Source organism: Mesoplodon mirus (genome assembly GCF_964341445.2).
Source record: "Mesoplodon mirus genome assembly, chromosome: 13".
In the NCBI taxonomy this organism is placed as follows: domain Eukaryota; kingdom Metazoa; phylum Chordata; class Mammalia; order Artiodactyla; family Ziphiidae; genus Mesoplodon; species Mesoplodon mirus.
Window position 1 is genome coordinate 21,189,034 of NC_138989.1, and position 13,446 is coordinate 21,202,479.

Here is a 13,446-nt window from a genome sequence, read left to right on the forward strand (position 1 = left end):
AGGGCTTTGTCCAGCACCAGTTGTGAATCATGCGTGCCTCCCACTCTACTGTTCCTCATTTCCACACTGTTGCTTATGTGCTTTCCTCTCTTTGGAAGTTCTCTGTACTTTCTGGCAATTTCCAAGTTGTATTGGGAGACAGTTCAGATGTCCTCCAGGCTGCCTTCCCTGATACCCCATGGTGAAGAAATGCCTGCCCTGTTCCTGCACTGCATTTGTGCCATTTACATTTATTGTTGTAAGCTTTTAGTGTGTCTCCCCAACTACACTGGCGTGCTTGAAGGCAGTAGCTATGTCCTATTTAGCTGTGCTTCCCTAGAGCTTCACACAGATAAATATTTGTTGAATGAATTTGAATTTGTAGATATTCTCATAACTTTATGCTGAAATGACAACCATCATATTAAGCTGCCTCCTTCAGCACCAAGCTTAGAAACAGAGACATCTGACTGCCAATCTTATCCTAATGGTGCTCACCTGAAGATAACGGTGCGAATTATTCTATTCCAGTGCCTGTGACCCCTCACTAAGCAGATAGGAAGGTGCTAGCCCTCTGTCTCTCACTTCCAGGAAAGCAATATGCCCTCTTTCTTTGACTGTCACCAGCAGTGTGATGAAGCTGATAGCTCATCAGTGATCTGTTTTATAATTGAAATATTAATTATAACTACTTCTCATTTTCTAATGAAATGTCCTTGTCTCAAAGTCCATCAACCTTCGAACCAGGAGATAGAAATGATAAATAGCCAAGACTCTCTAGAAATCCCTTGGAGGATTCAAGGTGGCTTCCTTACCACCACAGATGTTGGCTTCAAGGCTGAGTACTTGTCTCCATAGCCAGCGACTTGCTGTATGAACTTGGACGTATCATTGACCTCCTCGGAGCCTCCATCTCCCCACTGATAACATGGAAATAAATATACTATTTGCCTTACAAGGCTGCTGTGAGAGGGCTCCAGGCAGTGCTAAGCATGTGCCAAGTCCTAGAAGCTATTATTAATATTATTGTTATTGTTATTAGTAGGGCAGTTGGAGCCTGACTGCCTGGGTTTCAGTCTTGGCCTTGCCAAGCTGGGTAACCTCAGACAGCTAACCTGAGTCTTTGTTTCCTCGTTTGCCAAAGAGGGTAATATTAGTTCCTACCTCACAGGGTTGTCATGAGGATTAAATGAGATAATAATGTGAACTAGGTCTTAGAATAGTGGCAGGCACATAAGCAGTGCCTGATAAATCATAGCCATAAGTGGGGGGATTTTTAGGGGTCCTGGAGGAACACCCCCAGACAATTTCAAGGTGCCTTTGCCTCTGGAAGGGAAGTCAAGATGCAAGAAGAATGCACACTTGCTGAGTGTAGGCCACACAGGGCCCCTGCCCTCCTGGAAAGCACATTCTATTGGAATATGGCAACAAACAAGTCAATAGGAAAATGACGATGAAGTAGAGCCAGTTGGGTGCTGGGCTCTCTGGATGAGGAGGTCAGAGAAAGCAATGCTGTTGAATACGCACATGCAATGCCCAGGCCTCCATTCAATCTCCACAAGGCTTTTGCCCAGGAGCCCTAAGGGTTCATATGCAAATTAGTACTTGGAGATTTGCCCAAATATCCCAGAGTTTTTAAGGGGAATTTGTAGACCAGCAGCCCATCCCCAACCCTCTTGGAGAATGCTTCAACGCATCTGCCTTCAAATTCTGAATCCTCCTTCCCTCATCTCTGCTGTGTGATTTTGGACAGCTTACTTAACCTCTCTGAAGCTTGGCTTCCTCATCACTAATGCAACGTGGTTATGATAATAATACCAAACTCAGGGAGGCGATAGGAGAATTCAAGGAGATCATATATAAGAAAACACACACCTATGGTTCAAAAATGTTAGCCATTATTTATTCTTTTTCTTTACCTTTCACCCCTCTTTTTTATATACCTTCTTCACTCTGTCCCCCATCTTATACTGCTTTCTTTTCATCCTTTTCTTTTCTCTGCTATTTATTCCCTTTTTTCTTCCTCCTCCTACTCCTCTTTCTTAATTCTTCATCTTCTCCTCCTCCAGGTAAATATCAAAATAGATTTTACCCGAGCAGGGCTAAGAACATCAGTGCCCTCAAACTGTCTCCCAGTGGCCAAAGCAAGAACACGTTCTGCCCAGCTAAGCAAAACAAGAAAGTTTGGCTGAGAGACACTGCTAGCCAGACTCCTGGTGGTAAGTGGGCAAAGGGTTCCTCACTCCATTTCCTGGGCACCGAGACGATGGCTGAATTGGCCTCCCTGCTGTGCACACATACCTCCTCTTCTTCCATCAACCTGGAGTATAAATATATTATGGTCATACTGTGGAGGTATGGGGTGGGGCTTGGGGGTTCCTCTCAAAGGCCAGAAACAAAGGCATATTGCTTCTAACTTATTTTAGCAGTTTTCAGTAATGTAATTTTCAGTTCATTTGGTTATCAAAAACACACGTTTCCCCCCTTTCTTCGCACCAGAAAGGTGAAGTAGATCTGGGCCATGCTGGAGGGTGCTACTGGTTTGGTATTCTTTTTTTATATCCCCACTAATTTCTCCATGCTGTGGAGAATTTGTCACACGCGCAGGTCTGTTTGATTTCATTAAACAGAATATTTAAGCATAAAAATTGTTTAATCGCCTTGTGTCATTATGAGATGAATTTCATTTTGCATACATTTGCATATTTCATCAGAATTAAGGCTGCTAATATGCAAAACAGAGACAGGTTGTGGCTGAGGTGTTTATTGTAATAGCTGCAGGCTGTTCCACTTGGACAGCTTTCTAGGTGGTGGGGAAGGAGGGGGCGGGAGGACTTGGGGTGGCTCAGAACACTTCAGGAAGCCCGTGGGTCTCTGGGGCTTCTTCCTCGGTGGAGCAAAGATGGGTGGGCGTGGCCTGCCTCCCTGCCCTAGGAGACTGGCCAATCAGAGTAGGCTGGGCTGAAGAGGCAGGAGGAGGCCCAGCTGTCCGCCCCAGAGGCTCCTGGGAGCTGGTGGGTACCAGGGCTGAGGTGAGGGACCAGAGCGAGGCTGGGGCCACGCTGTTGGCTCAGATGCATGCATTCCCCCCCCCCCCAGGATAGGCACATGACATTCTGGAGGCCTCCGCAGGCTTCTCTCCTTGTTTGTGCTGCTGCTTCTTCCTCTGCTTGCATTTTTTCTTTCCCTTTGTTTTCTCCGTGGCTTTGTTTCAAGCCCTATTGAGCTTCTTCTTACCCTTTATTTCTTCTTCTTTATGTTTCCTTTGCAGGTTTCCTCCCGTGCTTCCCACCACCCCAAATGGGCTGGCATCCTTGTCTACTGTCTTTTTTTCTTCCTCTGCTTCCTGCCCGCTTTGTTCCCACCCTGCTTTGCTTGTCCCTTCTGCTCCCGCCTCACCTCCTCCTTTCTCCATCCTGGACCCCCTTTCTTCCCCGGCCCGACACCCTGGAGAGCATCCGCAGCAGCCAGGAGTGACTTGAGGTGAGGACCGAATTAGGCAAGGCCCCCGACTTCTGCAGCCACCCCGCCCCTCCATCTGAAATCCTTGATGAATCCCTGCCTTCATTTGAAGGTCAGAGATTAGATACCTATCATTTTCCTCTCCAGGGCCTGCCCTGCTGGTCCCCTGGAGAGCAGGTTCATAGCCACCCCCCCAGACAGAGGGGAGGAGGATTCTGTTCTTGGTGCATAATGAGGCTGTTTTCAGAGCATGGAGGGGTTCGATACAGAAGCTACTTTCAAAAGAAAGTAGCATGGATGCTCCCCAACCCCTCCTGTTCTGTGCAGCTTGTGATGAGTCACACCACTCCCGCAAAGGTAAGTGAGGGCCATTCATACGAGCAAAGTTGAAAGGCAGCCTGAGCCAGGCACTGGCCTGAAGAAACTAAGCCCCTTCTCCAGGTCTCAGTTTCCCTATCCATCTCTTGAGATTCTCCCAAGACTTCCCTGGCAGTTGCAGGCAGGAGACAATGTGGAAAGGGCAGAATATGTTTATTAAATTAACCTCGATTTATTGGGCACCTACTCTGCACTGGGCACTAGGTGAACACTGATACAGCTGACATTTGGATGGGGAAGGCAGACCCCCGGAAGAAAAGAACAAAGATAATGTCAGACAGCGATAAATGCCAGAGGAGTGGCGGTGGATGGTGACTAGACCCTACCACTCCACTTTCCACTGCTCCTTTTGGCTTCTCTTGCTGGTGGCCGCTTCTCGGGTCCATTTTCTGGGCTACATCCCCACTGGCCAGCGGCCCCTCCCCTCCAGACCACCCAGAGGGACCCGCGGAGAATCACTCCTTTTTCTCAGACTCTTTGAGCATCTCCCCAGAGCTGGTAGAACAGCAGCTGCCAGGCGAACCCGCCCCGGCAAGATTAGCTGCTCAGGCCTCCATTTGAGAGCTGGAGCAATTAAAGCAGAATTAATGGGCTAGTAGGCAACCACCTTCCTATCCGAGGAGGGAGCGAGCGGGGCGGGCCTGTTTTGCTGAGTCCACAAACTGAACACAATGCTCATCGACCAGGGGCAGTGGGGAGGGGATGGCTAGGCGAGCTGGTGGGAATTAGAGACATCCCTCCCTCCCCACCCCAGCCAAGTACAACTGGTTAGCCACTGGGATCTGAGCATCTCTGCGGGGGACTCCAGCTTCGCTGGTGCGGAACTTTCTGGAATAGAACTTTGCCTTGGCAGCTTTGAAATGCCCAACCCAGTCCTGTTTTGAAATTTGATTTAATTTTTAATATCTTTATTCTCTCCCCAATAGCAAAAGCAATACATTTCCTATTGATTTTTAAAAATCAAATCTTGCAAATATGTATGGCTTAGAAAGCCCTATAAAATTATACATCTGCATATAAATTAGTATCCGATGGGGTGGGGGGAATCAGCAGGAATAGACACCAAACTGTCCACAGCAGTTAGCCCCAGTGTGTGTGTGTGAAAGGGAGAATTGAAGGAGGCTAGATAACATGTAATGTATTTGGGCACCAAGATGGATAACGTTGCTTCCTGCTATTGTTACTGTGGATTATATTGTTTTGTTTTTGTACGATAAAAGTCAAACACGTTCATGGTAAAGAAAGAAATACAGAAAGATGTCAAAGACACCTGAGTTCAGGCTCTTCTGCTTGCTGGCTGTGTGACCTTCTCCAAGCCATTTTCCCATGCAGGGCCTCAGTTTCTTTACCTGTAAAATGGGTTGTAGACATCATCCTTACCTCAACCTACTGAGAGAATTGCACATAGAGAACTTCCCACAATGCCCGGCGCATGGTGAGCGCTTAACAAATGGGAGTCATTAGTACTGGTTACTGTCCACACTTCTGGCAGGGTGCCAAGCATGTATGTTTTTAAAGGAACTTGACTTCTGGCATCAAAACCCCATAGGATGCAGGGGCCACCAACATCTCCCTCCCCTACTTCAGTGCGTCCAAGTAAGATGACATAAATAAGGTAGTTCTATTTCCAGGATACCCAAGTGTCTCAGGAAGTGTCAGAAGATTCTCAGAACGGGTTGTTGAAAGCCGGTGCAGAACCCAGAGGGAGTACAGACAAAAGCTGAATTGCATTGACATTGACATGACCTGGGAGCCCGAAGATCTGACTTCTGGTTCCTGGTTTTGCCCCTTCCCACCCCAGGGGCTTGACTCTTTCCTTCCTCTCGTCCTCTGGGGCCTCAGTTTCCCCACCTGAGACATGGAGCAAGACAAATAGCTAATCTAGCACCCGTGAACAGATGGAAAGATATTTTGAATTCCCATCACTTTTTTTTCTTTGGATGAACTTATCTATCCAGTGGGCAGGGTCGGAGAGACTCGAGGAGGGATAGCAGCGATGGGAATGCCATCCAGCTAAGTTTCTGTGTTTGGGAATGATGCTTGGGCCCACAGAACTCTGGGCAGAGGGCTATGTTGTCGGGCATTGGATGGAGCGCCCTTCTGGAAGCTGGTGGCCGGGTCTGATGCAAGCGTGCCAGGAAGTCCTGGGCCTGAAGGTAAGTGTTTGTGTAAGAAGTCAGGGCGGGGGCAGGAGGGGGGCCGCAGTGATTGTACCAAGGAGGCCAGAAACCTGAGCACGTCCTGCCTGCAGTCAGACGGGGGTCACCAAACCCAGACTAAATAGTCTGGCGAGCCAGGCTCTGGGCTGTCTGGAAAATGATCCCAGGATGGAAAGAACCCGTCGGGGAGGGGCTGAGAGGGGGGCACAGTTAACAACACGGAGCCCTGTATCAGCAGCCACTCCGAGGCCACCTCCCTAAGGTGGGGCCTAACCATGAACCAGACGGACGGAGGTTTGAATTTTTCATTTCAGTTTCCGCTTCTTAATAGGAGAGGGGGAGGGGGTGGAAGGCTGAGGGGCAGCCCGGGTCCCTCCTCTCTGCTCGCCTGCATGAGGTTCAGGGCTGCACACATCGCTCTGTTCTCCGGGCCTGGAGCCAGGTTCTCATACCTGAAGGGGTCCAAGTGCCACTGTGTGGCCTTGGGCTGGTTAATTAGCCTCTCTGTGCTTTTTTTTTTTTACCACCCCTCACTTGTCAAGCAGACATAAGCCTGGGTGCCTATGTTGATTGAGACTGGGGGCTGAGCAAGCATATATGTACCTTTGGGTGGGTGGGACACAGGTGTCCCTTCCAGGCAGAAAATGTCCCCTGGATTCAAACCAGCAAGTCAAGTACTTGGACCAGGCGCCCTTGGGCAGTGAACAACACGCGTAATCACACCTGGCAGTCCTGGGCAGGAGCATGAAAGGGGTAATTCCTAGTACATTACTGAGCACCTGCTCTGAGTCCGTCACCACCCTCCATGCCCACTGACACTAGGAGACGCGTGTTCTCTCCCTCTTCTTAGAGAAGAGAACATGGAGGCTCAGAGAGGTTAAGTAACTTGCCTGAGGTCACACAGCTGGTTAATGGCAGCATCAGGATTGGAACACAGGTCTAATCCTAAAGCCCTTTCTGTAACCCCTCGTAGCCTTATTACCATGAATGTTACTATTTCCCACTAACGTTCACAGCAACACAGTTCACAAGAACGAAACAGTAAAAACCATCCAGGTGTCCACTGATGGATAAATGACTAAATAAAATTCGGTCTGTCCATACAATGGAATATTATTCAGCCTCAGCAGGAAGGAAATTAGGACATGTGCTACAACATGGATGAACCTTGAAGACATGATGCTGAGTGAAATAAACCAGACAAATACTGTATGAGTCCATTTATATGGGGTACCAAGAGCAGTCAGATTCATAGAAGCAGAAAGTAGAGAGGAGGTTGTCAGGGGCTGCGGGGAGGGCATGATAAAGAGTTATAATTTACTGGCTACAGAGTTTCAGCTTGGGGTGATGAAAAAGTTCTGGAGATGGATTGTGGTGATGTTTGCACAACCAAGTGAGTGTATTTAATGCCACTGAGCTGTACACTTAAAAATGGTTAAAAGGGTAAATTTCGTTACCTCTGTTTCACCATAATTTAAAAAAATCACTTCTTTATGGAGACTTTTGGGACTCCCCACTCACCCCCCAAACAAGCCTGCTCCCACAGAGGCCCCTGCTTCCTCTTGCCCACCCTCTGCACCCGGAAAACACGGGCTTCCCCTCTGGGCCCAGAAAAGACAGTGGCCTTGCCTGCCTCCACCCCTGAAGGCCAGCCCAGCACCCCCCAGGGTGCCCCACCCCCCAGGGCCAGCCCAGCACCCGCATTCAGGAGATCAGTCTGAATGAATGACACCAACTACAGATAAACCATAATGCCGTCTGTTTAAATGTAGATGATTAGAGAAGAGTTTCCCTGGGGCATTTGAAAATCTGGTTCGCTGAAGCACACTGGAGAAGCCCAAGGCTGAAAGCCCTGCGGTTCTCATCTGGGGAGTGAAGCACAGACCCCGCAGTTTCTTCTGAAAGTCCTGGAGAAGCCCCTTGACATCTCCTCCTGACCTTGACTCTGCAGAGCATGAGCACAGCGACCAGGACGCGGTGACCTGACTCTGTCCCCTCGGCACGTCTGCAAACTGAACATATATTTCTCCAGTCCTTCTCAGGACTTGGAGTCCTGGCTCCACTGCCCAGCTCTCAGTGAGGCGAGCAGATGGTCACAAAAACAGGTGGTGGCCCCGTCATCCTGACGATGCCTGGGGTCCCTCCCAACACCAGCCCTTGGCTCTTGTGACTTCCAGGCCTCGGAGCATCTCACTCTGCTCTGGGTGGTTTTGGAGCCTCCAGCAGAGCAGTGACAGGTGCAGAGAGATGGGCGATCACGAGCCCATTTCAGAGTTAGTGAAACTGAGGTCTGCACCAGACAGATGATGTGACTGCTCCTTCAGCCCGTTTCCTGGAGCTGGAGGACACATTCATTCATTTTGCAAATATTTGTGAGTTCTTGCCAGGCACAGGGCTGGATGCTGCAGATATAATGAGACGGGTGGGGTGGGAGGTATCCAGCAAGCGTGTCCTACCTTTATCTGGCTCACAGTACAGGGGTGGAGAAAAAAGTTCAGCCAAATCTCTCAAGTAAAATGAAACTGGAAACCGGGATATGGGCTGTGAAAGAGAGGAAAAGGAGCTCGGAGAGCTGATATAGTAGGAACTGATATAGTAAGAACGATTGGTCTGGTCTGGGGAGGTCCTGCAAGGCGTCTCTGAGCTTCCTCAGATTAACGCTTCTGAAAATCAGGCTGAAATCTGATCACCGGGAGGGGGAAGAGAACTTTCTAGACAGAGGGAAAGCCATGTACGAAGGCTGGCGTGTGGACCAAGCAAGTAAGTGCAGATCACAGGAAGGTCAACATGGCCAGAGTCACGGAAGGGGCATGCGTGGTGGAGAGGGCTAGCCATCCCCTTCCGGAAGGTCTCTGGTCCACAACCTGGGGGCCAGAGGAGGCATGGGAGGGGCTCATCAGGGCTGAGACGTGGCTGAGTTTGTGTTTTGAAAAGATCACACGTATTGCTGAGTGTGCAATGGCTGGAGGGAGCTGGCAGAGATGTGTTAAGGCTACTGCAGGCATCCAGGCGAGAGATGAGGGCTGCCGGCATCAGGAAGGCAGCGGGAAATGGTGAGAAGATGACAGATTCAAGAGAGATTTTGGCAGGAAAACCTCCAGGACCTGCTGGATGGTGCGGGGTCTAGGGGTAAGGGAGAGAAGGGTACAGGGAAGCCCCAGTACTGTGATGGGGTCCCTGGAGGCACGGGCCGGAGTGGGGCGATGAAGAAGCTGCAGTCACAGAAAGCTCTTGGAGGCCAGCTGGTCCGCACCTGTCATCTTACAGATGGGGAAACTGAGGTGCTTAAAAGCAACATGCCCTTTCCAAGAGAACACAGGGAGGCCGTGGCGAAGCCGGGACCAGAATTCAGTTCTCATAGGACCGATGATGAGATGTCAGCTACAGTCCAGCCAAGGCAGAAACTTCATTCATTCACTCAATCAGCATTTTTTGATCCCACAGAAATGAATATATCCCAGTTCCTGCCCTCAAGGAGTCCTTGGTGAAGGAGACAGACACACAGACCTGCCATGAGAACCCAGGGTTGGTAAGGATCCAAGGGGAATTCACTACAGCTGTAGGAAGCACAGAGAAAGGAGAATTCATTCTGCTTGGGAGGTCTTGAGAGGCTTTAAGAAGGAGGTGGTTTTTGAGCTGAATCTCTTAGGTATGTGTTTGCTGGTAGTACAAAGGAAGGAAAGAAAATCAGGCATCAGGAGAGGCTTGTGCAAAGGACCAGGGGCATGAAAGTGCGTTGGGCATATTCACGAATTGAAGAAGTGTTGGTTTGAGTGGAGAGTTAAGTGCAGGGAGCAGGGCTGGCCTAGAGCCCTGGGTCAGAGGGACCTTCTGTGGGAGTGGATCTCAGTTCTCTGGCAAACATTCCAGCCCTGCAGGGGATGGCTTTTGTCATTGTTAACTGGAATCCTCCTTTTGCATGATAAAACATTAACATCCTCCAGAATACAAAAAGATGTGATGGTCATTAGCTTTTCCCATGTCTGACTACCACATTGCTTCATTAAACCAAGAGGCAGCTTAGGGTCACTGCAAACAACGGGGCCCTGGAGCAAGCCTACCTGGGTACAGACCCCAACTCCACAAGACCTTGGGCAAATCACTGTCTTGGTTCTCTTGTCTCTAAAATGGTGATACATCTAGGATTAGGACTAACACACGTACAGGGCTTAAAAGAGTGCCTGGTACTCATTAGATATTAGCTATGCTTGTTGATTTCACAACAACCCTATAAGAAAGATGCTGTTATTATCATCTCTACTTTAAAGGTAAGAAAGTTGAGGCTTGAAAAAGGTTCAGGTGGAAGTTGGTAGAGCTGGGATTTGAAGCCAGATCCTGAGTGCTTATCTGTTGTGCTACACAATGTCTGATCTGAACCTGAAAGTCAGGGATACATGCAGGTGATTCTAGACCAGGGAATCCAATTTCAGGCTGGCAAAGGATGTACTTGGCCTTCATCAAAGCAGGGCTGGTTTTGGCAGGCCCCTCCAGGGAGGCAGGACTCAGCATCTAAGCCACGACAATTGCTTTTCCAGAAATGGAATAGCTATGGCAGGAGTATAAACTCTGGAGACAGACAGCTGTAGGTGCAGATCCTAGCTCTGACCACCTCCGGGCCGCGTGACCTTGGACGAGGCACGAACACCTCCGAGCCTCGGTTTTCCCATCTGTGAAGTGAGACGTCTGGTTAGCCTAAGTCAAAGGAAACTTCCAGCACCAACGTAACCTCTTAAGTAATAAGTGTCCATGCAGCTAGCTCAGAAAAAGAAAATGATGTCTCCCTGGGGCCCGTTGGACTGTGCTCTGTGGCCACCTAAACTAACTGAGACTCAGTTTACTCGCCTAACAAACAGGCAGAGTAAATCCAAGTGGGGCTCTGCCTCCTTCTCAGAGTTACTGCGTGTGCAGGGAATGTGGCTTTGGAGCACTGCAGCCCGGAGCTTGATTCCTAAATCTGCCCCCAAGGTGCCTTTGTGCAAGTGTGAGTCTTAGTCTTCATCTGTAAAATGGGCACGATAATTCCGGTTTTACAGAATTTGATTGAAGAATGACAGGTCACATATATTTAGCATCTCGTGCAGAGTAGACACGCAGTTAATAGGAAATAATGATAATAACATCCCAGCTAATAGTCTGGGGCGACTCCTTCAGGCCGGGCACTGTGCCTTCTGAGCTTGTATCATAATTCAGATAAACCACATAAAGGTGCTTTGTAAACTGTAAAGTCCGGTGCACATATATATGGCACCAGAGGAAGGTCATTGGATGACCCCAGGACCTCCTTAGGAGCAGATAGCCCCCATACATGGAGATTTCACAGTCACCACAAGATGGTGGCGTGCACGTCCCGCACCCTAAAAGTTTTCTTGTGTTAGAATTTGAGACACTCCCAACTCAGCAGAGGCATCGGCCGCTCCAGCAAGGCGGCAATGAAGTGCCCATTGGGTTCTTTTCAAGTTCCAGCGGCATGTAATGACAGCCTTTTCCTCCACTCGTAAACCACATATGGAATTAATAGCACCAGCATCAAACCAGACCAGGCTGGGTTTATTCACCAGAAAGAGTGAGATGTTCAGAAAGCAAGGCCAGGAGAGGCAGAGAAGGCTTTAACAAGCTTCTAGGTAGGATTTTTATTCCCCCTCCCTTTTCACTTTATTGAATCTGGTCCTTGCTGATTTGGTTACAGCCTGTGATTTCGGTTTATGATTCAATAACCCATTTGAAAGCTTGTAAATAGCACGGTTTTGCTATCTGCTCTCTCCTCCCCAAGGGGGTTGCCGCTGAGGATAGAGGGGGAGCCTGCGTGCTCTCGCAGCTGGGTGGGCAGCCATTGGAGGGGTGTTCTGAGGGTGGGACCGCTGAGCAATGTGGACCTGGGGTGGGGTCTTGACCACTGGATAAGGTGGACCCAGCCTCAAGCAGCAATTGGATCCCCCAATCCAAATGAGGATTTCTCCCATCCAGACATGACCGTGTCTGGGTGTTCCTGATTCTCCCCACCCCAACCAGGGCTGGGGACCCCACTGGCACAAGCCCCAGCTCACCCCTCAGGAAGCCGTGAGTGATCGCAGTGGCTATGATTCACAGATTCTGTGTCCTCAGAGCCGGATTTCTTGAGAGGGTCATCTACACTCCCTCTGCCACTCCCCACCCCCCAACCCACTGCTAACTGGCTGTCCCGCTGGTCCAAAGAGGAAGATGAGAGACACGTGGCACAGGACCCCACCCCAAGACAAGCCCAGTCTAGAGCAGAAACCCCGGCAACCAGCAGAGGCATGAATGAGTCCAGCCAAGATGAGTCCCAGGCAAATAACCAATCAATAAGTGATTGTTGATATAACTCACTGATTTGGAGCAGTTTGTTTCACAGCGGTAACTGACTGATACACTATCTGCTGGGGGCTTTTCAACTTTATTAACCAAATGACTAAATGAATAGATGAATGCTACAGTTCTCTAAATCGTTGGGTCCATGAGTTGGAGAGGTCTTAGTGGTGGGATTCTGTGCTTCTGAGTCTCTGTGGTTTAAATTCCTGGAGTAGAAGCTGGGCACGATCTCTCCAGGAGAGCAGCATGATCCGTGCAGAAAGGTCCATGCTGATCTTTGCCCCATCCCACGTTTCCATTTGGCCTTGGTGAGAGCATCCCGGTGCCAGGCAGCTGAGTGTAGGGGGAAGTGGAAGCTGTGGTGTAAACAGTTGAACTGGGACACATCTTCATGACTCCTCTGCCCACAGGGAAAAGCCTAAATGCTATGGGAGGACCTCCAGGCTCTGGTTTGATCTATCTCCTGGTCTTGTCTCCTGCAGCTACACCACCATACTCCCTAAGATGGGACACTCAATTCTGCTCACTGGCCTCCAAACACATCATGCTTTTTCATGGATCCTGCCTTCGCTCCTACCATCTCCTCTGCCCGAAATGCCCTTCCTCCATTTAGCCCCCTAATGAACCCCTACTCATACTGCAAAACCCAACCAACATAGCCCTTCTATGAAATTTTCCCCAAACTGAGCTAGAAAACTCTTCCTTGTGATACTGAAATTACTTAATGGCACGTCAGATCACACACCATTTCCCCAACTAGACTGTGAACTCCTCCAGAGCATGCTCAATAAAACCAAAGAGGGTAGATGGGTGAGTGAGTGATCAGTGTGGGTACCTTTCCAACAAGGTAGAATGGTTCTGTGCAAATACCATGGGCACTGGAATCGACAGATCCTGGGTTCAGATGCAGAGGATTGTTACTCCATGAGACTAGGCTAATTCCATTGTTTCATGGGTCTTAGTTTTCCCAGCTATAAAATGGGACCAACAGTGATCATGGCAGGACATACTATCTCCAGAGAAAAGGCTCCCTCCCTTCTCCCTGTCAAGGGACTCAGCCCTCCTCTTCTGGGGGGAGGGCTGCCTCTTTGGCCTTTTTCCTGGCACCTCTCCCAGGGGTGGGAGGTCTCAGGAGGATGGG

General features: G+C 49.4%; 1 long non-coding RNA gene across 5 annotated transcripts in view; it reads left to right on the plus strand.

Annotated features, from left to right (window-relative positions):
* The window catches only part of LOC309814430, a 372,229-nt gene that overhangs the window by 337,913 nt on the left and 20,870 nt on the right, over window positions 1–13,446 (plus strand). For all 5 annotated transcript variants that reach the window (XR_014295675.1, XR_014295676.1, XR_014295677.1 and 2 more), the window contains one exon: window positions 9,423–9,507. This is a non-coding gene — a long non-coding RNA (uncharacterized lncRNA). The remainder of the gene's footprint in view (window positions 1–9,422; window positions 9,508–13,446) is intronic.